Source organism: Caretta caretta, chromosome 13 (genome assembly GCF_965140235.1).
Source record: "Caretta caretta isolate rCarCar2 chromosome 13, rCarCar1.hap1, whole genome shotgun sequence".
NCBI lineage: Eukaryota > Metazoa > Chordata > Testudines > Cheloniidae > Caretta > Caretta caretta.
The window spans coordinates 20,147,190-20,173,363 of record NC_134218.1 but is presented as its reverse complement, the minus strand read 5'-3'; the positions used below and the strand labels follow the sequence as shown (position 1 = coordinate 20,173,363).

Sequence of the window (26,174 nt, the reverse complement as noted above, 5' to 3'; positions counted from 1 at the left end):
CCCCTCGGCCCTGCTACACTGAGCCTGCCCTAGGCTTAAATAATAGCTGCTTCCGCTCTCAGCCCCTGCCTGAGCATAGCCAAAGTGGTTCCAAAGCAGAGGGCCTGCCCCTGTGAAGAGGAACTTGTCACCAGTCCCATCCCATTCACACCTGAGGATTATTATTGCACGGCCTTCAGCTGGTCACACTGCTGCTGCACCATGCAGCTAGGACTCAAACCATTTAGGGCTGTGTAGGTCAAAATCAGTTTTTCTCTGACCTACCCTGAGGCTCATTGCTGAGTACTGGAAGAGGTGACCTTTCTCCATTTGGTGTTACTAAGCCAGAACTCGGAAGTAGGACTCCTCATGGAGCCTTTCTACCTTGGGTCACTCTCACCTACCCTCTAACTTCATCAAGGCTGGCCTGGCTCTGGGTCATTTATTGGAAATATTATATAAAGCAGGAACTTTGCCCAAGATCATACCTTTCTGGCAGTGTTCCCAGGTTGAAGGAGTGTTTTGGATGCTGATGTGAGTGCGAGCAGCCAAGCTGCCCTGTTTTGCTTCAGGATCCAGGTAGCTTTGAAGTGGAATAGGATTCACCCAGGCTGGGTATGCAGCCATGGAGAAAGCATGTTGCAGCTAAAACACTCTTTAGGGTAGCAGTGCTGGATGTGGGAAGCGAAAGGGGTGCTGCTTGGTAGGACTCACCAGGGAGGTAGTGCTTTACAATTAGCGACAATATGGAATCAACCACAATTAAAAAAACAAAACCCAAAACATGTTTTTTTCTGATTTTCTCACCAGTCCTAGATATCAGATTATCATAACTGCTGCTGTATTATTTGAAGCGGAGGGAACAGAAGGAGAAAACCAAATAGCTAAGGTTACATGTTTCCATCCCAGATCAAATATACCTAAAGTCTGCTTTGACTAAGATACTGCAATGCTAGCTCCCCCTGCATGCCTTCATCACCAGTACACATCAACCCTAACTTGGAGGGACCCCACCTCTAGAGGGTCAGAGAGGAGTTCAGTCTCTGCCTTTGGCCTTAGGTTGAGACTGCCAACAAGTGCTAGTTGTAACAGTGCTGATTTATGTTTCTGATGCTGTATGATTAAATCTGACTATTTATATAGCTGATATTGCCACCATTATACAATTGCAACACACCTTGTATGAAGTAGTGGCCGTGTTAGTCTGTAGCCACAAAGAGAACAGGAGGACTTGTGGCACCTTAGAGACTAACAAATTTATTTGAGCATAAGCTTTTGTGAGTTTACGCTCAAATAAATTTGTTAGTCTCTAAGGTGCCACAAGTACTCCTTTTCTTTTTACCTTGTACAAAGTATATCGTGTAAGGTGTCCATGGAAAAGTTCTGATTTGCTAAATAAAATTATCCTGTTTATATTCATATATCATCTTTGTATCTAAAGTTATGAATATTGGCAGTGGATTTGTATTTTACTGTAAGCATGCAGACTCACCTAACAGCAGCTCCTGCTGGGCATCCTTGGGAATTAGCTCAATTTCCAGCCCAGAGTACCCTCCACAGGCCAGTGATCCACCGTACTACTGGTCCCCAGTCCCTCACCTTGGGTGCTGCCTCCCTGACAGTACCCCCACTCCCAGGAACCCTCACCCACTATCCCCACAGTCATGGCTACTGCCAGTCACCATCTAGCCCCACACCCTGGGGCAGACTGCAGTGTAAAAGCCAATCATCACAGACAACAAGGGGTTTGGACTGGCTGCCTTTACCCAACCTCAGGCTACCCCTCTGCAACCCCAATACCTATTTGAGCTTGGGGAGTTGCTGGCCTAGAGCTTCCCAGCTCCTGGGGCCTTTCCCCATCCCTACCTCACTCTAAATCCCCTGGGTAAATTTCCCCCACAGCTAGCCTGTCTCTCTCCAGCCTTTATAAGGGCCAGCTGGGCCCTGATTGGGGTGTGGCCCAGCTGCAGCTACTTCCCCACTCAGCCCAGCTTCTAGCCCACAGACCCCCAGCCCTCTCTAAGGCCTGGCTTTTCAGCTCTTCAGGACAAGAGCGGGTGACCACCCTGCTACACTTACATATGTGTTGCATTCCTGAGCAGCACCCACCCAATAAAAGTTATATAGAGCCAGACAGCTATGTGTTGATGGTCCACTGAGGACACTTCAATCTAACAATGGGCCCAGATAGCTCTTCCTGTGGATGCCTCAACAAGAATATGGGCAATGGCTGTCCCTGTGAATCATCAAAGCATGTAAGGACATGTGATATGCCCGGGTAACCCTGGGTTCCATCTTGGGCCAGTAAAACTTTCCACAAACAGAGGCTGTGAGCTGTGCTTGAGACAGTAAAATTCCATGCACAGGGCAAAGGATATAAAAGGCCCCTGAGATATCTCCATTTTGTCTCTTTCCTACCATGATTCTCTGGACTTACAACAAAAAGGAGCATTTTGAACTATGGACTGAAGGCCTTCCAATCTTTTGGAAGATACCAGAGAGGCTTTACAAGCTAGCAGTTTATTCCATCACTGCTACAAGCCTGAGATAAGGACTTTGCAAGTATTTGTTTGCATATGATTTATTAACTCTCTTCTTTTCTTTTATTATTATTATTTCTTTAGTTTTTAGTTACTAAAGGATTGGCATCAGCATGATTATTGGGTAAGATCTGAGTTATATGTTGACCTGGCTAAGTGGCTCATATCTTGGGATTAGAAGACCATATATTTGATGAAATTGGTTTTCAGTAACCATTCATCATAGAATCCGGTGTCTGGGGTGAGCCAAGAGCTGGAATGCCTAAGGATACTGAACTTTTGACTTTTTGTTAACCAGTTTGCCAAGACAGAAGTTTACTTTTGTTCCTGACTTGGTATAAAGTAAAGATAAAATAACCACCAGTTTGGGGTGCGTCTGCCCTGTTTCTCAGCAGTTTGTCCCATAGGTGCCGACTCTGTGGGTGCTCCGGGGCTGGAGCACCCACTGGGAAATATTAGTGGGTATTCCACACCCACCGACAGCCAAGCTCCTCCCTCCTCCCTCCCCCCCCCCCCCGAGCATGCCGCATCCCCACTCCTCCCCCTTCCTCCCTTCCAGCCCGCCCACTACCTAACAGCTGTTTGGCAGCGCTTAGGACTTTCCAGAAGGGAGGGGGAGGAGCGGGGAGAAGGTGGAGAAGAGGCAGGGCAGGGGCAGCGCCTTGGGGGAAGGAGGTGGAATGGGGGCAGGAAGGGGACTTTGGGGAAGGGGTGGAATGGGGGTGGGGCAAATGGGGGTTGAGCACCCACCAGGCAGAGGGAGAAGTCGGCACCTATGGTTTGTCCTGCATTTGGCATCCTCAGTTGTGACCCACTGAGGCACAATGACACCCCACCTCTAGAGGGTCAGAGAGAAGGTCAGCCTCTGGCTTTGGCCTTAGGCTGAGACTGCCAACAAAGTGCTAGTTGTGACAAAGTTGATTTAGGTTGTGTGGACATTTGCCTGCTGGCAACTTGACTGAAGCCCCCAGTTCATTTCACATAAGCCTCAGGACAGATGTAAGATGGGAATGAATTCCAACCACTCTGAACTGGCTCAGCTGTGAATCAAAGAGCAAGAGGAAAAGGGCTCCATTTCCTGAGCCTTCCTGTATTCCTTATGTTTCACTTTTAAAAATAGAAAGATAATTCTCAATCTCATGCTGTTGGAGATAGCAATTATGGGCAAGAAGTGAGGAACACCAAATAAAAGTGAGAGTGCAGTGTATGGGGCTGTGGGGGGGAAAATCTAGCTATTTAGTATTGTTGCGTGCTATTAACTAGCTGCTGAATTCCACCCCAGAGCTGTCTGCCTTCAGCACATTTCTTACCTCCCTCCTTCGGTGCTGCAAAGCCTCATTAATTCACGTTGTTAAAGTGTTATGAGACATACACATACACCGCACCTCCCCGATGAAGAAAGTTACCTTTCTTTCTTGTTGCCTTAATAGTAGTGTCACATCCAAGGTTGCCTTGGGCTAATCTGAGCCCTTACCATTTGTTCTGCTTTCCTGAGAAAGCGTCAGTATTTTGAAGAGGGTTTCTTTACCATAGCTCTGTGAGGGATTTTGCCCACCCACCCTCCCTCTGAGCCCCAAAAGTGCTGCTGGTTCGGTAACATCACTGCTTAAAGATCTGTGTTCTATGTGTCCAGAAGTCTGTTGCCACAATAGCCAACATTGATTGGCTAGTGATGATATGATATTGAAGTATGGCCTTTTCAAAGCCTAGCGATCCCCTCTCCTCTCCTTATGGAATGCTTATGGCTAAAACCACTGGGGTGTGTCTGGTGGGCTAGCATCTATATTTACCCAGTTCTGATCAGTTCGGTCCTGTATAATTTAGATTTTCTCAATCATTTCCTCTCTAAGTCTTCTCCTGACCACGCTAAATAAATCCCAGTTTTTACAATGTCTTGTGCTACATAAGCCCTGCCTACATCTCCAGCTGTCTTTGTGGCCCTTTCTTGTTGTGTTAATAATTGAAGAGACCTGGCCAGCTATTCTTCTAGTTGCTAAAAACAGAGGCCAGTGATGTAATGTAATCTTGGAAGATAATATCAGGACCATTCTGTAAACAACACCATGATACACAGTCCAGCCATTTTGACAGTGGTGAGGGGGCAGCTTGGTTTTTTCCTTCAGTCAGTGTCCTGTTTGCATTAGCTCAGTCCATATAGAGCTTCAGTGAAATCAGTGGGACTGCTTGTGAAGTAAGGTACTACTCAGCACCAGAGTGGCAGAATCAGGCCCATAACAAGCAAACCACTATAAGAACAACCCACACATACCTGTTCCCATGAGCTACCATTCCATAACAAGTCGGGTAATGCATGCCAGGGAGGGAGAAGAAACAAGGGTTTTTAAAAGGTGTAACACATGTTGGTAGTGTCTTTTGAACTGTATCAACGTCACTCTCACTTGTATCGTTTGTTTTGAAAATAATATGGAAGATTGCAAGCTCTGAAACCTTTGTGATACAAGAATAGTACCTGAGTGCAGTGCATTTACGTTTTCTCCATGAGGGGAGCATAGCAGCATTACCTAGCTTAAATTGCTTTCTGCACCACATTGCTTTTGTGGGTTTGATGCTGCAATACCCATTGGTTTCAATGGAAGTTTCACACTCAGACCCTGATACAATGCCCACTTAAGTCAACTTGACTTCAATGGAATTTGGATCAGGCTCATACACACTTGGTGGAATCAGGCCCTGCAAGGTAAAGCATGTTATCATTGGTTTCCAGCAAGTTGTTTCATTCTGAGGTTAAATGTCTGTTATTTTTTTATTACACAGAGAGGGAGAGAGCGAGCTCTGAGAGTAGGACAAAAGAATAAATGATGTATTTTTGTTGTAATGAGACAGGTTTTAGTGAACACAATTAGTTTGTTTTTCCATTCATTGTAAGATGAATTTTGAAAAACCTGTTAGTTACCAAGGGGGAGATGAAAGGCAAAGTCAAACCTCATCTGTTTTAAAACCAGCATCTAATTAATGTGTCTAATAAGTCTATTCTGGCAGCGAGTTTATTAAAAAGCGTTCCTGGTTCTAATGGATTAGAATAAACAAAGCTGCTTAACCTTCACTGTTGAAAGATGCTAATTTGATGCATTCTAAATATAGGCCAGAATTGCATCTGTTTAAATTTAGTCCCTGGCAATTGCCAGTGAGGGATATCACCCCTTTGGACTGTTAGAAGGTTCAGAGCATAAACAGCACTAGTACTCCATGGAGAGCTGTATCTATTTACAAGGCACATCTTCATATTGACTAATAGGTAGCTATAGAATAAAAGATGAACTCTGAATCAGTGTTACTCCTGCACCTCCTTCTCCTTCACTTCTGTACGCCGCATAATGAAACCGGTAGGTGGTTTGCGTTACAGAAACCCCTCCCCCTTGATTTAAATGCCGTGGATTAATGTCCCATGGAGATGGGTAGCTGAGGTAGAGCTAGATGTCGTGGTGCAGTGCAGGACTGGCATGCTGGAGTCCTGAATTTTAGTCCCAATTCATTCTGCCACTAACACATTATGCAGCCCTAGTCAAATCACACAGGGCCAAATTTTCTAAAGTGACCTCTAATTTTGGCTGCCTCTGTTTTTGGATGTCTAACATGAAACACCTAGGGCTTAATTTTCAGAAGGGCTGAGTGTCTGCAACTCCATTTGAAGTCAATGGGAGAGGTTACAATGGGCTGAAGACCAGGCACTGATATTTGAATTATACTATGAAGACTAGATCCTCATCTGGAGTAAGTTAGCATAGCTCCATTGAGTTCCATGAAAGTCTACTCCTGAATGTCTTTCTAAAGCAAGCTAAAGACCTGTCTCAGTATGGTTTGATTTTTGTGCACAAATGCCTGCTTTTTTTAATTTTAGCAAAAGTACCAGCAGTTCCGAATTAAATACCGAGATTCTATACTCACAATGCCGGAGGATATTATTAAAGCAAAGGGTTAGTAAATTTCAAAAAAGGATTAGACCGTCATATGAATAACAATTGCATCTGCAGTTACACTGTCTCCAATCAAATTCCAAGAGCTGTCAGTCCTTGTGCAACATGACATGAGATGATCACTAGCCGGGGGCACAGGATGTAATTCCTGCTTCCCCCCCAGTGGGTAGTATTGCATACTGAAGTGTATTGTGTACTATACTGGGTTTTCACCTTCTTCTGAAGCAGCCAGACACAGGGTACTGGACTAGATAGGCCACTTGTAGAGGTAGGACACCAGACTAGATGGATCAATGGTTTGATCCTGCCTAGCAGTTCTTGTCTTTAGATCAGGAATCTGACATCCCAACTTCCCATTTGTCCTAGGCTTACATGTCTATTCGCGGCTCAGACTGGGTGTGGCTCACAGTCTGCCCTAGGGGCCATGTTCCAGGTCACTTGAGGCTCCCACTATACTGGTCTTCAACTAGTGCAGAGATGCACTTGCTTCTGCAATAACTCATAGAGTTTTTCTTGGCATCCAAGCCACTGCAGTGGCCTCCTCCTCAAGGGACCTCTTAACTTACTGTCACCTCTGGGTTTTTCCTGCTGTCTCTTCATGAGCTTTTGTCCAGATAGGGGCAGGCATTTTGCTCAGCGTAGTATTCGGAAAGACCAACTAGTTAATAAAGAGGGTGCTGTGTATAAACATACTATGAATGCAGATTACAGTAGAATTATCAACCTGGAAATTGCTTCCAGGCATAAAACACAACCTCATCTCCACATATTATGAATTCACCCAGCTTCCTTTTCTTCCTGTTGATGTCATCCTCAGTGCTTTCACAAGGCTCCATATAGACCAAACTTGGCAGACCTTTGGTGCCCATCTCAATCGCATCTCCTTCTTTGGTTTCCTTAAGATGACTAAGATCCAAACAAGGGGTTTAGATGGTCTTTTCCAATTACCTTGGGGATGTTAGTTGTGACTTGTCCACAGCTCTCAGCAGCACCGCAAGAGTTGCAGTAACAGGAGTGTTAGTATTTTATGATTCTCAGTGGTTAGGAGGAGGGGAAAAAGAAGCAGAAACGGGGAAGGGGAGGTAGAAACAGCGAGGTGGGAGGGTGGAAGTAAGTAGAGAGAAAAGCAGAAGGGGAGTAACTCGTGAGGGGGGTGTCTCTGAGTCATGACAACAAAACCCTTAAACACTCCTCCACTAGCGGTTACTTTAAACTTAGAAATTCCAGAGCAGGTTGAGATTTGATCCATGTATCTGAAATCCCTGTGTCATCACTGGAGAGGGAATGGGACGAGTTTATCTCCTGACAGCTGACCAGTTACAGTCTGGTTAGACTGGAGCAGCACACTGTGTGGAGGCAAAAAAGTTATGTTCTTCCCAGCCCTTCCCTCAACATCAGAACGGCTATACTGGGTCAGACCAATGGTCCATCTAGCCCAGTATCCTGTCTTCAGACAGGGACAAATGCCAGATGTTTCAGAGGGAATGAACAGAACTGGGCAATTTCAAGTGATCTATCCCTTTTCGTCCACTCTCAGCTTCTGGCAGTTGGAGGTTTAGGGTCATCTAGAATATGGGGTTTCATCCCAGGCTTTACTGGCCACATGCCATGGCTAACTTTATCTTCTCTTTTCAGTCTGTGTGTAAAGACTCCTTAATCCCATGACCAGCCCTCATGCTGAGACAGCAGGAGCAGCCCTATTTGGTTTCCTCTCCAGGCACCTACCAATGAGCATACCTGATCTCTGTCTGTGTTGGTTTGACTGGTTTTGAGTTGTCTGCCTTGTAACATTTCCCTTATTGACTGAAAATAAGTACTGCAAGTTGTCACACAACCCTTTCAATGCAGCTGCATCCCGTATGTTGGTTGCAGTGTTTTCCCCAGGAATTGAAATTAGGGGGGGGATGTTCAAATTTACGGGGGGGGGGGGGTGTCAAGGCCAATGAGAAATGAGACCGTGAGGGTGAAGGTGGGCTGTATGGCACCATAGTAAAAACTGAAAAAATGTTTCATGACCATTTTATTAGATTTAACTCATGTTTTAAAACCATCACACAAATTAAAGTTGGCTACTCAAGCCTTCTATGAAGCACTATACCTACATCCTTCTAGGTTTCTTGTTATAATTTTGCACAACTCTGTTAATGAACTTACTGAATGCAGTGTGTTCATCTTTGGTGGCCTCTCGTGTGTCCGCTACTTCCATTCCTTCAATTGATATGCTCATTAGTTCATTCACATGATCAGGCAGAAGGTGACTTCTTTCAGAACACCCAATTCTAGTCAAAGAGGCAAAAGAACACTCAACTGACTGGGAGTAGCAAGAGATGAATTCCTACTTCTTTCATCCTAGGAAACCACAAAGATCGGGTCGAGCCACTAGGGAAGATAAAAAAGAAGTTGAAGACAAATCTTCATTCATTTGTTGTATGATATTCCACTCTGTGTTAAAATTCTCTATTCTGTCCTGATCCCATGGCAGCCCCATTGCTTGTAGTGCCTCACTCCACTCAAGTGTCAGTGTTTTGTAGGACAGGGATCTGTAAAAGCTACGTAGAGGTTGAGTAGAATCTAGAAGTCGCTGTTGTAGATTTTTTAAGAATCAAGTCTGTGTACTTTTTCAGTTGTCTTAACAAACACTTCTTGTCCTCTTCACATAAGGATTCAATATAAATGCCTTCATTTAATATAAATGCCTTCAACTTCTGGACTGAAGTCTTTGCTTCTTCCAGTACTTTTTCAATGGATAGCTCTCTGATTGATCCAAATGTAGCTTCTGTTGCTGGACAAAGATCTACTCCTGTTGTAGCAGATGCCTGGATGGCATTGTTTAATGACCCAATGGTTTCAACAGTAGACTTACAAGAGAGAGAACTGCAATAGTTTTCTCTGAACGTAGTAGCAAAAGTAATCCACCAGCCTCACTACTTAGATCCATCCCATCTTGGTAGATCCTTTCCAAAGCCAGTAATAACGCCTGGAGTAATTTTAAGACAACAGCCAAGGATCGCTCATGAGAAAACCAGAGGGTTTTCCTAGGTTGGACTAATTTGAACTTGAGTCCCAGTGTATCTTCTATATTTTCCAAGATATTCGGTCTTTTTGGACTCTTGCTGAAAAAAGAATATAATGAGGACATTAAATTGATAGCTTTTAAAATGTCTTTTGAAGAGTCTGCAGCTCGTACTAGCACTAGTTGGAGTAGATGGCCTCTGCAGTGTGTAGGAGAGATTAGGGGTACACTTTTCTCTGAGCAAAGCTTATACTCCACCATGTCTTCCAGAGAAGTTTGCAGCTCCATCAAATGCACAAGCAGCCATCTGTTTGGGGTCCAGCTGACAAGCATTTAACTCTTCTGTGACAACCCACATCTTAGATGCAGCCGATGTGTCTTCTATAACTTGAACATCTAGAAATGCATCTACTGGCCTACCACTGACATCAAGATAACGTACACAATGACTTAATACTTTGCCCATTTGCATCGGTGCATTCATCAGCCATGTATGCAAATTTTTTTAATGTGGTGAGAAAGTCCTTCACTTTTTCAACTGCTGAACTTTTTCACTGTTGCACCGCATGCTTCTAGCAAGTAAGTTGAGTTTCTTGCAGAAAGACAGCGAGCATTTACTAGTCTCGTTTGGAACCAGTGTTCAACTTCAGGATGAACAAGTGACAATGCACTTAATATTGGCCTCCAGTTTGTACTGTGCGGTATCTCTTGCTTAAACAGAAAGTATGATGCCACAGCCATGTTTGTTCGCATGAACTGTGTTGTGTCTCCAGCATTCGTAACAGCCTCATTAACACTGACAGGTGTTGTCTTTAGTCAGTGGAGACTCAGAGTTCAGAGGTGCTTTCACATGAGTTCACCTCCCACATGTGTGGCAAGAAGGCTCCTCCAGCTGCTCACTGTTCACTCTGGCCACTGTTGTTCATTATGCCACCGTTCACTCCATCGCTCTGTTGCCAATGGCCCTGCGCCATCACCTTCTGCCACTGTGACCTGTGCGAGTTGGTCTCTTGAGATTCCACTAGCTCTCAGTGGGGGAACCTTGCTGCTAGTGCAGACTGAGCCATGTCTTCCACAGAAACACTGTCCCACAGCAGGTCTAAGCACTTAGACCTGATTATCAGTGATTTCAGCTGTAGTGGTCACTTAACAAAACAAAAGACTATCTATGGAGCCTAATCAGCTCTGTCTTTAAACAGTGGAGACGGGCAAGTCAAATAGTACTTCTGACTCAGGCAGACCATCAAGCAAAACACCTGTCCCCACCCTCTCTCTTGATGCCCTCAATCAGCACGGGCTAAGTACAGTTCTACTGCCCTTTACTCATACAATAAGAATAACAACATTTCATTACCCCCCCTCCCCCATGCATTCAAGTGATTTGTAACCCAACCCCAGCCAAAATCTATCACTTTGGCAATGCAGCTCTGTTTGCTGGATACCTAGGTAGATTACGAGTGAATGTAAATACAATCTGGTCCTGAAGCTTTCCCCCCAGCCCTTTGCTCATCACTAGCTGTCAGGGAGAGCTCATTTAGACTTTGCTTACAAATCATAATTTGAAATTATTAGGTTGGCCAGCATCACTGAAATGAATGCACTGACATTGTCCTAAAAAACAACAGCTGTATAAGGAAGCTAGTCTATGTTCAACTTTTCAACTCTATTATACTTTTTCAGATACATGTATTTTATCATACACTGTATATGCTTTTAAAGTGTGTAGTAATGTTTCAATTTCAATTCAAATGTCCAAATAATCACTAAATTGGCAACACTGCATGTAACTAGTTCACAAAACCAGGGTGGGCGGGGGGGAGTGTTGGGGAAATTCAGGGGGGGTGTAGGGAAATCCCATGTTCCATGAATCTGTGGTGGTGATATGTGAAGGAGACTTGGACTGGAAATGCTGACAGCACGTCTTTGTCTTTGCCTGTTCTTGGCATTTAATGCTGACAAATTCTATTTTCAGCTTAATACAGTTTTTTTTATATGCTCTGGATCTGGAAGCTTGTCAGTTTGACATCAGCCAGATTCAAAGTGCCTGCAGTAAACTGGATGGGTTGCATTCCTAACCAAGTTGGAATAATTATTGATCTGCTTTACCAAGTTTCACATCTGAGTGACTTTAATTAATTTTTTTGTTTGAGCATCTTTTAAATATTTACGTATTTATTTATATTTGGAAACATGCTGAGAACCTCAGGCTTTCCGATTCGTGCCTGAAAACAAATCCAGAACAATATTTTCTCACTTCATTGTCCCTATTGTTGTTGTTTGTGTTGTGAGAAACAACGGAAGGCCATTGTGAACAATGGAAGACTGAGCCCCATTGTGCCAGGTGCTGTACGAACATATAATAAATGGCAATCTCTGCCCCAAGGAATTTACAATGTAGAAAATAGACAGCAATCCTGTGGAAACTCCATCCTGAACTGTGACATCAGATTCACCTTAGAAATATGGTACGTGTCAAACTCCTGTACAAGCGCAGAGTGGCAGCCCAAACCAGCAAGTTGCTGAGTGCCCTCAATTCCCATTCTGGTCAGCATGGTGCACTCCATCACTCATCACTTTGTGATGTTTTAACTCACTCTCCAGCCAGTGGGAAGTGTTGACTTCAGACTGAAGGGCTGCCTGAAAAGGTCCAGGGGCTTTGGATTATTTCAGACAGAAAGAGGTAGGAATGAATTCCAAATATGAGAGGTCACTCTGAGAGTTGCAGCAGGTCCCTCTCCTGTATAGTAAGGGAGTTCCAACCTGAGCACATTGAGTGATCTCAGCTGCAGCAGTACAGAATGGGGACAGAGGCATCTTTCAAGTGGAAAAGTCTCAAGGCACTTAGGGCTTTGTCGGTCAGAAGTGACACTTTAAACTCCACCTGGAAGTCACCAGGCAGATCCCAGGGCATGAGCTTCCAGCAGGTTATCCCATGCAACAAGCAGGCCACCACCTTCTTCACCAGCTTCAGCTTCTGAATTCCATAGCCAGGAGAAAATCATTAACTAATGCAACAGGTACAGACTCTGGGCCATACCAAAACTGACATCCTAATGACCCAAGGTCAAGATGGAGGCTTCCAGATGCTCAAAGAATTGTCCTGCTTCAAGCTTTTCCATAATCTGAGCGGAGAATGGAGGATTACATGCTGGTTCTGTGAAAGTAGAATCAGTTCCCATCTGGATATGGTGTTAGCATCAAGAGATGGTTTTCTGAGCAGAGGCAAAACACAGCCTTCTTCTAAAGCAATCAGCACCCTGGTCACACCTCAAGGGAGGTGTTGACAGTGTCTCCCAGCAAAGGCCTGTAACTGGCCTTCACCAGTCAGGAGGGACAAGTGTTCAAACCACAGGTCATGGCTCAAAGTTCTCCTAACAGATCCAGAACCTCCAGCTGTGGTATTGATAACAATTCAAGCAGAAATGAGCTATGGTACCATTTATCCCTCAGGATATTGATTGCCCTGCCACCGCAGCCTGGTCAGTACCGGATCAATATCACCCACAAAGTAACCAGAAAATGTTGTCATGATCACATTGCATCCTGGATAGTTATTGATTCCACTCACTGCCGCAGTGTTCTGTGGTTCCCAGGGCTTCCTGTGTATGTGTATATTGCATCCTGCTCTGAAAACATTTTTAGACTAATAGTATTGGCATATGTAAGCAATTTACATTCTTGAGCCAGGCTAGGCCACTTACTAACATTCTCCTTGTGGGTTATAATAGGCTAAATAGCTGAAGAAGGGATTTGAGTTTTTATGATTTCACTTGGATTAATTTTTGTTTTGTGCAGAACAAAGAGCATCTCATACAGTATAAATATGTGCTTATGTCTGTGTAGCCTTTCTGCTGTTTAGATTGCAGCTGCTTCCCTTGACACTCATTGTAATAAAGAATAAACAAATCATGGAATGGGGGGGGAAGTTTGCCATATTCTAAGTAGACTCATCTCTTTACATTCCTACTATGATCCCACTCCTTATTTGGAGTCCTTATATTAAAGCCGGATTGTTTTCAAAAACATGGGTATCCAGTTGAATGCTTAGTTTGTGCCTCTGATGCACACATGAATAGCTAGTTAGGCACATTAGACTGACTACACAGTTACTGACTTGAATATATATTCACGGTGATTGCGCGTACACATTGGGTGTGCAGCTGCACTTTCATTTTGCATAGGCAATTGGGTGTCTGGATATTTTGAAAATCTGGTCTTTAATCATTAATTTATAGTGTCCTCCTGCAGTACACAGGTATGAAATGTTAGAGTGCCAAGGGCTATGCATTCTTCAGCTGACATCTTCTCTTATAGCTGTCCTGTAGTAAACACGTTATCCCATAATAATGAGTCCAGTTAGGGAAAGAATCACTCCATTCATGCAAATGAAAAACCAGTTATATTTTGTTTTATACATATTTGTTTTGAATGAAGATTGTAGAGTAACTTTCTTCACTCCAGAGGAGCTGGTGTGCACACCAACCCACCTTTTCCTTCGAGCCACGAGAATCGTTTGAAGTCATTACGGCTTTCTGCTCAGCTACAGTACAGCTCGCCAGGTCTTGACTCTTTTTGTTATGCTTTCCTTCTCACTGAAACTTTAACACACAGTCTTCTAGGCATGAGTGCGTTGTCTCAGAGGGTCACACAGCCTACAATCAGACCAGTTCTCTGCCGGTGTAAATGGTTTGAGCTCTGGCAGTGTGATCTAGTGGATAAGGGATTGAGAGTCAAGAGGCCTGCCTTCTAATCCTGCCATTATCCTGCTGTGTGCCCTTGGGCAAGTCACTTCACCTTTCTGTGCTTCTGTTTCCCCTCCCACTCACTGTCCATTTTGTCTACTTAGACTATATGCTCTTCAGGGAAGAGACCCCCTCTCACTATGTGTCCGTCCAGGGCCTAGCACAATGGGACTCCAATCATGGGTGCAACTGTAATACAAATAATAATATTTTTGCAATAATGAAATCAAAGGATCTACGCCTATTTATACCAGCAGAGAACGTGCCCATATTTCTCTTCTCCTTGTACCATATTTTAGCTGCATTGGAGCAACACTGTTTCCTTCACTAATGGCACAAACATTCTAGAGATGATTTGTTTTCTTTTACAGTGATGAGGAGAGGGGGAAGGTTTTCTTTGGCAGCTTAATGCTGGTGTTATTTTAATTGCTGCTCTCTTCATTTGGTGTAGCATCATTGGAAAAGGCTCTCTTCCCTCTTGTAATGACCGTACACCCTCACTGCCTTTGTCAGAATGGCCTGTTAGCAACTTGGGAGGCAAAGAAGCTCTTACTCAGCTTTTTTCTGACATTTCCTCACCAGATATTGATATATGGCCCTTGTTAGTAGAATTAGAAGTGATGAAACTATGAAATTAACTCCCGTCCCACCCCTGAGTTAATGGAATGGAACTGGAAGCTCAGTGAAGCAGAAAGCCAGTGTCATCAATTAGCTTTCCACTTACTCTCCGGGAACACAGTGGTATCAGGATTTCAGCCATTGTGATCTCTCTGAAGTGCGGACACAATGGAATAACTGGTTTCTGCCTCGGGTCAACAGCAGCTTCACATTCCCTCCGTATAATATGGTGTGCAAGGTCAGTAAAAACTCAGTCATGGTTTCTGGGTTGAGGCTGAATATTGCATATAGTTCTGTGTGCTGCTGGTGATTTAATGGGTATAATTCCCTGGGCACCCAATAGAGACATTCTTGTGTGCATAGCTTTGGTTTCCAAAGCTCACCGTTTTCAGTGTCGGACACCGTTGGGGCTGAAAATAGCTAGATACAAAGGAAATCACCTCAAGAACATCTAATGGGGTATCAGCAGAGCCTTGCTACTCGTCTGTTCTCTGATGCTATCTGAAGCCGCAGACTAAGGCATATAAATATTGTCACATTAAGGAGGTAACTACTTTTACTCTGGCAGATCCCTCATGGAATCTCTTCAGTTTTCTTATTTCAGTGTTGACTGTCTTCTAGTATTATTACCAACATAGCAGCAAGGAGCCCTAAGTAGGGACCAGTTCCCCTTTGATAATACCTGTTTTTCTCCTCTGCTTCCATTATTGATGCTGTGAAGCCCAATCTGAATATTCAGTTTCCAACGTCACATACGAAGTTCCTCTGATCACAATTTAATTTCCTAGATAAGTTTCAGCTATAAAACTTACCCACAGGAATACTCTCCCGTTAGCGCTGTGCATGGTAAGAATGTGGTTTTTGCTTAGGATAAAAGAGAATAAGAACAAATTAGCAAAACCATATGCAACTTTTTCTACCTATTGGTAAAAGCAGCTCCCCACCCATGCACTTTCCCTCCCATAATATAGCAAAATCTTTTGGTCTTGTTTTGCATGAAAATATTTTCCCAACTCTTTCACTGTAGGCTCTTCTCCTGAAAGATGAATTGAGAGGAATCAGACACAGCCTCTCTGCTTTGTAAATTAAAGGTGTTTAAAGGAGTGTTCATATTTTTATAGGCCAGATCCTTTGTGCTGTTGTACACGTATGACTATGCCACATTCCAGTCCTGATCCTTTCCTTTCAGCAGTGTTCCTCTGGAACAGCAAATGTCAGCCCAGGCTGCAGCTGAATCAATCTTAGGGGATAAAACAAGTTGAGGCCTAATTAGGGACAGGCAAAGCAGCTCAGCCAAATAAGAACTGAAGCCTGAAGCTAATTTGAGGTTTGTGAACACTTAGTTAACTTCAATTTTCTCCATGATTTTTCATTTCCATGAGGTTCTGTCCCTCCTGCAGTAAAAAGGAAATGGCAGTAAGTGAAGAGAGGATGCTCTTTTGGGCAACTCCAGCAGGAATGCAGGGAATCTCATGACAGAACCTATTTTTGTAAGATTACCAGGCTGATTCTGCAGACCCATGAGATTCAGAGAAGATTCTGATATGAATTGAAACCTTTTTGATGCCTCCCTCTGAACCTTTGAGTGTTTCCCCTTCAGTAGAAGTCTTAATAATTAATAATTGCTCTCTTTTGTATTGTAATAGCACCTACAAGCCCCAGTTATGGACCAAGAAACCATTGTATTCGATGTTGTACAAACATGGAACAAAAAGATTATCCCTGCCCCTGACATGGTGCTAATGAAACAAACGCGCAAACCCAGAATGATGTTTTTTTTCCTTTTTCTTCTAAATAACATTCGTAACTAAAGCAAACTATTTTTACCTAATAACAGATGGCAGTAGTGTTGTACTGGCTTTTGTGTTTATTTAGCTCTGCCTTTTATATACTAAATTTTTGAGTGCTCAGCATCAGCAATAAATACAGCCACCATTCAAAGCGTATGTTGGGGAAATGCAATTAATTTTAAGGATTTAAGTTTTCTAAACCAACCAGCCTGTGCAGAAAATACTAATTAGGCTGTGCACCAATTTGCTGTCTTGTTGGCAGCAGTAGTAGCTAAGAATTGAATAGTTTTGGAGGGGCAGAAGTCTCACAGAAAGAGGGGCACAGAGGGAGTACAAGGTTCCCTGCAAGCCATCGCTGTATGTCTGATTCTTTGGAGGCTGGCCCGTCACTAAGACTCACTACAGTATCACTCTGCAAACGGACTCCTTTGGCTTCAGAAGCACTCGCCTAAAGGGGCATTTCCACTCGCTCAGCTAAAAGCGAGAACTGTTAGGCATGTGCAGATCCAGCCTCCACCCAAAGCACACTGGTCAATGGGAGACTTCAAGGGGTTTGGATCAGGCCTTAGAGGGCAGGGATATACAAGCCTCTGCAACATAATTCTCATGTATCATTAGGTGAAAATAATTTGGTTTCATTAAGAACTTTATTTTTTAAAAACCTTGTGCCAATATTTGGTCATATTGCACCTTTAAAAATTAGAATTAATAGAATAATAATTATAGTGACTTAGCTCTATTATAGAGACAAGGTGGGTGAGGTAATATCTTTTATTTGGTCAACTTCTATTGGGGAAAGAAACACACTTTTGAGATACACAGAGCTCTTCTTCAGGATAGTGTATCAAACTTCTGGGCCAGAAACAACAGGTAATGACAGTTGCTGGCCCTTTGTCCAGCATAACATAGAAGGACACCATCAGGGGCTCATTCACCTGCACATCTACTAACGTGATATATGCCATCATGTGCCAGCAATGCCCCTCTGCCATGTACATTGGCCAAACCAGGCAGTCTCTATGTAAAAGAATAAATGGACACAAATCAGACATCAGGAGTGGTAATATACAAAAGCCAGTAGAAGAGTTCAATTTCCGTGGACTTTTAATAACAGATTTAAAAGTAGCCATCCTGCAACAAAAAAACTCCAAAAACAGACTTCAAAGAGAAACTGCAGAGCTACAATTCATTTGCAAACTTAATACCATTAATTTGGACTTGAACAGGGACTGGGAGTGGCTGGCTCACTACAAAAGCAATTTTTCCTCTCTTGGTATTGACACCTCCTCATCAATTACTGGGAGTGGACCACATCCACCCTGACTGAATTGGCCTTGTTCTCTACTTGTAAGGTAACTCCCTTCTCTTCATGTGCCAGTATATTTATGCTTGTATCTGTAATTTTCACTCCATGCATCTGAAGAAGTGGTTTTTTACCCATGAAAGCTTATGCCCAAATAAATCTGTTCATCTTTAAGGTGTCACCGGACTCCTCGTTGGTTTCATAGAAGACTGAATCTTCTTGATCTTCACTCGTATTCTAAAAGGCGTGTGCTAAATAAATTAGATTTTAATGCCTCCAGCATAATTTCTGCTTTCACTTTGTACAGTGCCTGCCCTGTCTATACTAGTTCTCATTGGTCTGACCTAACCCCTTTTCTTAGCTAGTAAATTTGAGCAAAAGTGTACTGTCACTGCAAACTTTGCTTATTGCAATACCACATTTCACCAGTAGGAGGACATTTTTCCATATTATCCTGTTGACTCCATGATTCATGCTCATCAGTAAACAACCATATGTTCACTATTAAAGTCCTACCAAGCCTGCAATCTCAGGGCACTGCCCTGACCATACAGTGGTTAGGATTGCCTTGCCAAGACTTCACCCTTGATGTTGGTGTTGTCAGTGATTCAACCCATCTGTTGGTGCTGCCAAGAATTAAGCAAACGTACTTTTCTGGAATTAGACGCATTCGTCAGGAAGCCTTGTCTGTACTCCAGGGAGTGCTCGGATGTGTGTAACCTGCTCAGAAACCTGTGAAAAGGCTTTATTTTGGCGTGGAGTGGGGAGGGTGTTAAAACCGTTTTACGTTTAGCTGTAAGTAAAAGAAGTACTGCTCAGGTTACAATGTGTGAGTCTCTTGGATGGATGTGTTGAGGTCCTTTCTATGCCGCTTGAACATTAATTATTCCAAAGGGCACTTTTAAAAAACCTGTTGTTTTGGGATCCCTGGCCACAGTTTCCATTCTCCCTGTTGGTATGTAGTTTGCTTTGCCCCCTCCCCCATTAGTTTCCAACCTCTGTAACACTAGCCGCTGGAGACAGTGAGGGCTGATGCCTGCCATGTGACCAGGGTATTAAACATTTGTAACCCTCACCTGTATCATATAACAGAGACCAAAAAAGAATATCTCCTGATTTCACAAGCCACCCCAGAGTTGGCTGCATTTTGGGTTGTGTACATTCTGTAAAGTTAGTTTGGGTTCTTCAGGAGGAAGGATGCTGTGAAGAGGTAAAAGTGATGATGCTTGATTACTAATCATTAAATTAAGGCATGTCTGTGGTAATAATGCACCGCTGAGGTATCGAAATACCACGATATTGGCTCCTATAATTAATGTAATAACAATGGAATACATACTTGCTACCTATGGTTTGAGCTTCCCCACCACCTATTCTAGCTGCTTTAAACATAGGTTTCCCCACAAGAAATACTTTTGCCCCCTAAAACATTTTCCTTTACTTCATGCCTGATGCTGTGGATCCCAGTGACTCTATTCTGCATGATACTTTTGAATTTATCTGCCCTGTGGTTTTTTTTACTCCTACGGCATCGCATTATTGTAATAATCTGTAGTGATGTAATTGACATTCCTGCTTTGTGTGAGTAATGATGTACTAACCCAGGAGTTTCCAAAAGATGAATAGGTATTTGATACTCCAGGTATATTCCAGTGAAACATGCTGCTGTGCTTATGAATGCTCTTGGCCCCACTACACAAAAGCTGAAGGCACCAGCTTTGCAGGTGAATGTTCCAGGAACATCCCAGTAGGATGCACCTGTTGTGCTAATTTGTAGTGGGTCTGTCCCCTTTTCTTATCTAGTCTGTTTGCAGAAGCATTACACTTGCGCACACATTTTGCTTGATGCAATATCACATTACACCAGTAGAGAGATATTGCCAGTTGGGTCTCTTAATCATGCTCATCAGTTATTTATTAAAGTAAGTTTGCCTAATTCTTTTGAGCACCAACAACAAACCTGCTATAGGGACCCAATCTGTGCTAACTGAAATCAGTGGCAAAGCTCCTTGACCCGGATCCTTAAAGGTACTGAGGTATTTGAAATCAATAGGAGCAAGGCCCCTAAATATCTTCGAGGATCTGGGCCCTCCTGACTTCAGTGGTGCAGGAGCAGGGCCCTCAATGAGGCGACAGATATCAATGTCCAGGCTCAACACATCTGCTATGGTGCTTATCATTCCATGTACATCCAAGCAGAAGGCATCTGATCTGCTGAAGGTGCAGGTATAGCTAGGGGGAATGCAGCTGCTGCTGGCTGTTCGAGGCATGTCCTGAAAGAATGCAGCTGCCGTGGTGTTGGATTTACCAGGCAGGTGCCAACATTCCATTGATTACAGCACACAGAGGCATAGCGGATACATCGGAAGCTCAGCAGTGGCAGCGTTAATCTGCATCCAGCTCCTGGCTCCACAACAGCGCTATAGTTAGAGGAAGCTGTGCCTAGCGCGTGCTGCAGCTTTTCAGCAATGCACTCCTTGCATCACATGTAGTCTTCTGCCCGAGCTTCACAATTAGGGTTTGATCTCTGCCAATACCCACCCAAAGAATTCCACATTGTATCAAGAGCAGAAAATGAACAAGGAGGTCTCTGGCCTGCGGTGTTTCACACGAAGTTCCCTTTCTAGTGCTGGAAATGACTCAGCCATTTCCTGGGTAGGGGTGCAAGGCACACTTTTCTCACTGGCTTCAGAAAAGCCAGTAAAGAATTTTGCATGGAAACCTGCTCTAAAGTATCAGGAATTATTTGTCATTCCTGTATTTTCCATGCTAGCACATCTGCTTTGACAAAAGAATGAATTGAGACATTTATAGGAACAGGCCCAAAGTCTTACACAGAAGGAGAGCCTAACACCCAGACACTGCATCTGTAGATTCCTTTGTGCATGAGAAATGGGTACTTGCACTCTCCGGCGCATGCATTACCCACGGTGGGTATGCAATTTTCTTGCAGTATCAATGGAGACATGCACTTCTTTGCAACCACCTTGGAAAACCTGACCTTGGTATTTCATTTCCCATGTCATAAATAACATGCCCGCTGTAACAATTCAGATTCCCCGATGTGCTTTTGCTGTCAGCTCCCAATATCTGGCCATTTGGGACGCAGTCTGTGCAACATTGCTCCCTTTGAAGATCCACCAGAGTGAGAGTCCAGCAGCCTTCAGGAGACAGCGTGAAGTGGTTTTGTTCTTAATGGGTCCTCAAAGAGCCTGTTTCATTTTCAGCTATTGGTTAGCTTGGAAGCCTCCTTCCATAAACTCCTCAAGCCCCATCTATTCCAGGGAGCATCCTGGCTCTGTGGGTTATGCCCCATTCTTCCTTTGCTCTGTATTATGATGAAAAGTTTGTGCTCTTGGGATTAGGGCCTTGTTGTAGTGAATCCATATTTGCAAACAACAGGCATAATTACAGTGTAAATCTCGCTGTTTGTACTATCTCCATGAGTTCAGCAAAGGGCCACCTCACTCACTCACTCCTACACACTCCATTATACTCTATCACATATGTACAGCTCAGTGGCTTATAGATGCGAATAATAATAAAAGCACAATGGGTGGGGATGGGGTGTCCTGGATCTGAGTTAAATGAGATTTGACTTGCCTTAAATGATTGGCTGTTTTTTTTTAGCAAACTTGTTGAGTTCCTAGATGCCTAGGCATTTGGCATCACGTAAACAAAGAGACAGATTTTCAAAAACTTTAGACCTAAAATATTCACCTATGCTGCCCACTCTCCATGTATATTAACTACATTTGCCCATGCAAATTGTTGTAATTGCTTATGCACCAAATATTTTATAACAAACTGGCCTACATTTTTATAAATAAGGTAACAGCCTGTTGGCTCTATCCTGCCATGTACATATGTCAAAGGTACTTTGAAGGATGAAATAATAGTGATGAAAAAATAAATGCCTCTCTAATTTAAGTGATAGGATGTTGTGATCTTTAATTACTGACTGGAGTGGATCATATACTGTCAAGGTTCCTTCCCCACTCTAAACTCTAGGGTACAGATGTGGGGACCTGCATGAAAACCCCCTAAGCTTATTTTTACCAGCTTAGGTTAAAACTTCCCCAAGGTACAAACTATTTTACCTTTTGCCCTTGGACTTTATTGCTGCCACCACCGAGCTTCTAACAAATATATAACAGGGAAAGAGCCCGCTTGGAAACGTCTTTCCCCCCAAAATCCTCCCCTAACCCTACACCCCCTTTCCTGGGGAAGGCTTGATAAAAATCCTCACCAATTTGCATAGGTGAACACAGACCCAAACCCTTGGATCTTAAGAACAGTGAGAAGCAATCAGATTCTTAAAAGAAGAATTTTAATTGAAGAAAAAACTAAAGGAATCACCTCTGTAAAATCAGGATGGTAAATACCTTACAGGGTAATCAGATTCAAAACATAGAGAATCCCTCTAGGCAAAACCTTAAGTTACAAAAAGACACAAAAACAGGAATATACATCCCATTCAGCACAGCTTATTTTATCAGCCATTTAAACAAAACAGAATCTAACGCATATCTAACTAGATTGCTTTCTAAGTTCTAAGACGCCATTCCTTTTTTGTTCCCAGCAAAAGCATCACACGGACAGAGAAAACCTTTGTTTCTCCCCCACTCCAGCTTTGAAAGTATCTTTTCTCCTCATTGGTCATTTTGGTCAGGTGCCAGCGAGGTTATCCTAGCTTCTTAACCCTTTACAGGTGAAAGGGTTTTTCCTCTGGCCAGGAGGGATTTTAAAGGTGTTTACCCTTCCCTTTATATTCATGACATATATTAATCATGTTTTTTAATGCAATCTCTCAAATGGCATGTTAGGAAAGACACAACATAAAACCAAACTCTCTTGAGTCTTGTATAGCTGTGAGCTGACATCTGCAGGAATCTCAGCAGCTTGGTCCCATGTTCTGCCTGCCAGGGTCTGACACCATTGTGATAAGATCACTGGTAGGTGCATGTCAATGACACTTAGCCTCAGAATGTCAAAGAACCTTGCGAGGTTTGGAAGAGAGACCAGAGAATCACATAAGAGAGGATATTGCTCAACTGCCTCCCTTCTTTCCCAGAATCTGAGAAACAGGCACCTGGACAACTCCAGGTGAAGAGTTAGCTGGATGCAGCGTTAACAATACACTCGCTAGTCTTCATTTCTCCAGGTGTTGGTTTACTCTATAGAGAGACGGCCTCTGCACCTTTACACCAACAAGGGCAGGGGCGGCAGGTTTGTATAATTTTTGGTGTTGCCCAGAAAGGGTCCAAGTCCCTCCCTCCCCCCACCTGCCTAAGGCTCTGGGAGAGAGTTTGGGCACCGGAGAAGTGCGGGCTCTAGGAGGGAGTTTGGGTGCTGGGTGCGGGCTTTGGGCTGGGGCAGGGGGTTGGGGTGCAGGAGAGGGTGCAGGCTCTGGGAGAGAGTTTGGGTGCAGGAGGGGTGAGGGCTCTGGGAGGGAGTCTGGGTGCGGGGTGTGGGCTTTGAGCTAGGGCAGGAGGTTGGGGTGCAGGAGAGGGTGAGGGGTGCGGTGGCTCAGGTGGCTCCCGAAAGTGACCTGCACACCCCTCTGGCAGTGGCTCCTAGGTGGGGGGTCCAGGGGGTCTCTCCATGCCGCTGTCCACAGGCACCACCCCCGCAGCTCCTATTGGCCACAGTTCCTGGTCAATGGGAGCTGTGGAGTTGGCACTTGGGGCAAGGGCAGCGTGAGAAGAGAGACACATCCCAGAGCCGCAGGGACGTGCCGGCCGCTTACGGGAGTGGGGCGGAGCGAGGGTGGGCAGGAAGCCGCCTTAGCCCCACTGTGCTGCTGGCAGTGGCAGCAACAGCCGGGACCCCTAGGCCCTTTTAAATTACCCGGGGGTGGCAGGCGGGGTCAAGGGATGCTCTGGGGGAGGCATGCCGGGCGCGGCAGACAGGGCCGGGGGAGAAACCCAGCCCTGAACATTGGTGGAGCTGGGCCTCTGACCCTGAATATTCCTGGAGCACGGGCACCACGGGCCTATATAACTCGCCACCCCTGAACAAGGGTTTACTCTCCAGGCTTTCCAGACCAGTGGGTGCAACAGATGCTTTTGCAAAACTACACACACAGACATTGTGTCAGTAAACACGGCTCTCTGTGGGTACCCAGGAGTTTTTGTAGATTCATCTGTTCCTTTCAAATTTGGCCTTTTTTTTGCAGGGGTGGGGGGGGCCACACTTGGGTGATCTAATGCCTCTGCCTGCACAAGAGACCCAACAGTAATTCCTCAGACAAAGCCCGAGGACAAGGGCTTTCCTTGTGGTAAATCTTGTGGTAAACCTAACAGAACAGGACTCCTCAACCCCCAAACTGACGGCAAAGTCCAAGGCATCTGGTCAGCAGGGTGCAGCCCAGCTGTGCGTAGGCAGCAATGGGCACTGCAGTATAGTTGTGCCCATGTGGAACCACTGGCCAACCCATTGTCATGGACATGGCGAACGGAGAAGACCCGGTGTGGAGCTCCTCTCCATGGCGCAGACGAAGTGCACAGCCCCTCTGCATGGCATCTCCTCTGCTCTCATCCCAGTGTGCAGCTCTTAAACTGCTTTTGGCCCTTACACCTCCATGTAAAAATGTCCTAGGGTTGGGCCAAAGGCTGACTGCTCTGGGGTCATATCCAGATCCTAACACCTTTAGTGATGGAGGCTCTATGACTTCCCATTTCATGAGGGGGTTCTGCAGCTGCCACACTGACCTCACCGCTCAGAATCGTTGCCTGATAATCAGCTTGAAGCTTCCCTTTCTGGCTTGTGCTCCTGCTCTCACAACCTCCAAGCCGCGGAGTAATTCCTCCCCCTCAGAACAGCCTCATTTCCTATCTCAGCCGTCACTTCCCCCCAGACTGTATCTGTGTGGTGCCATCCTCATATTGTGTTCATCTGCTTTTACCTCAGAACACGTAGGTGATTTTTACATCCCTCGTCACCCCCACAATATGGACCACAGCTCACATATCACATGACGGCAGTTAACAGTCAGTAACAATAGGTGAATCATGTAATTTTCTACTTGTAGTCATCTTCCTTTACCACATGGATTTTCCTTCGACTCTGTCTTCTTCTATCTTAGTCAGAATTTGGGCCTCCTCTTATCTAAATGACAGCTCTCTATAGTGGGTGACTGACTAAAGTGGAAGACATTATTTTACCATGTAAGGGAGTCTATCTACCATTACACTCACACAGGGAATCTTTGGCTAGATGGGATATTTTGACCCTTAGCACCATTTAAGTCCTACAGGAATGTCTCCATCAGCACGAGCACTTGTTTAAAAACCACATCCAACTCTCTCCCAGAGCACTGGAAGTCTCTGATATGGAGACATTTATAAGGCCTGCTAGTACAGTCCACGGCAGCCAGCCCGCTTTTGTTTAACGAATGAGGATTTACTGGACACATTTTGTAGCCAAACTTTCTGAAGTGGGGTGGGGAACGTTGTCAGCATTAGATTTCAGCTGAAGACCATGTGTTCTATGCCATGGACTCTGTCTGCCTTTTGGGTCCAGATCTTTCCTACTCCCACTGTTCAATAGACTCCCATCTATGTAGCTAACAACTATTAAATGCACTTTGGTGAGAGTTCAGTTGAAAGGCGAGGAGTCTCGGTAGTTCATGCTGCATTTACTGTTCCACCCTTTCATTCAGTGTTTGCATTTTTTGACCCTCTGTGGTAATCACAGTGTCTTGTTTTGACATCTAAACGTGTCATGCTTTAAAGGACTTAGTGTTTCCATAGCCACCCTGCTGTCTGTTTTTATAAATTTGTGCTGTTTGTACAAAAAAACCCACAGAATTTGTTTGAGTTGTGTGTATTTAGCCTGTTGCTAATATTCTGGAATTAGTGATAGTTGATTGTTGTAGGTTGTTTTGCATGCCAACCAAAACGCTGGGGTTTTGGGGGGGGGTGCTTTCTTTTAAAGCCAGTTTTCATTTCAAGGAGAACAAACTGTGCGTGTGAGTGCATGCATCTGTGTGCATCCACATTAATTTTTTAGGACTGGCTTTACTAGCCTGTCAGTTTAGAATTTCTGATCAGATGCAATGAGTTTTAATTACACTTGCAACAAATCGTTGATTGAGAGATGTTTATTTAAATGAGCCAGGAAAGTAATGCCACAAAATTCCAGGCCTGCTCTTGCTTCCAATAAAACTCTCATTGACTTCACTGAAACATGGTTTGGTCCCTTCACATGTAATTTAGGGCTCATCTATACAGGGGGGTTAATCCACATTAAT

At 44.2% G+C, this 26,174-nt stretch overlaps 1 long non-coding RNA gene across 1 annotated transcript in view; it reads left to right on the top strand.

The window, feature by feature from the left end:
- Positions 1-26,174, top strand: part of LOC142068822 (uncharacterized) — a 53,004-nt gene that overhangs the window by 1,159 nt on the left and 25,671 nt on the right. The window lies entirely within an intron of this gene.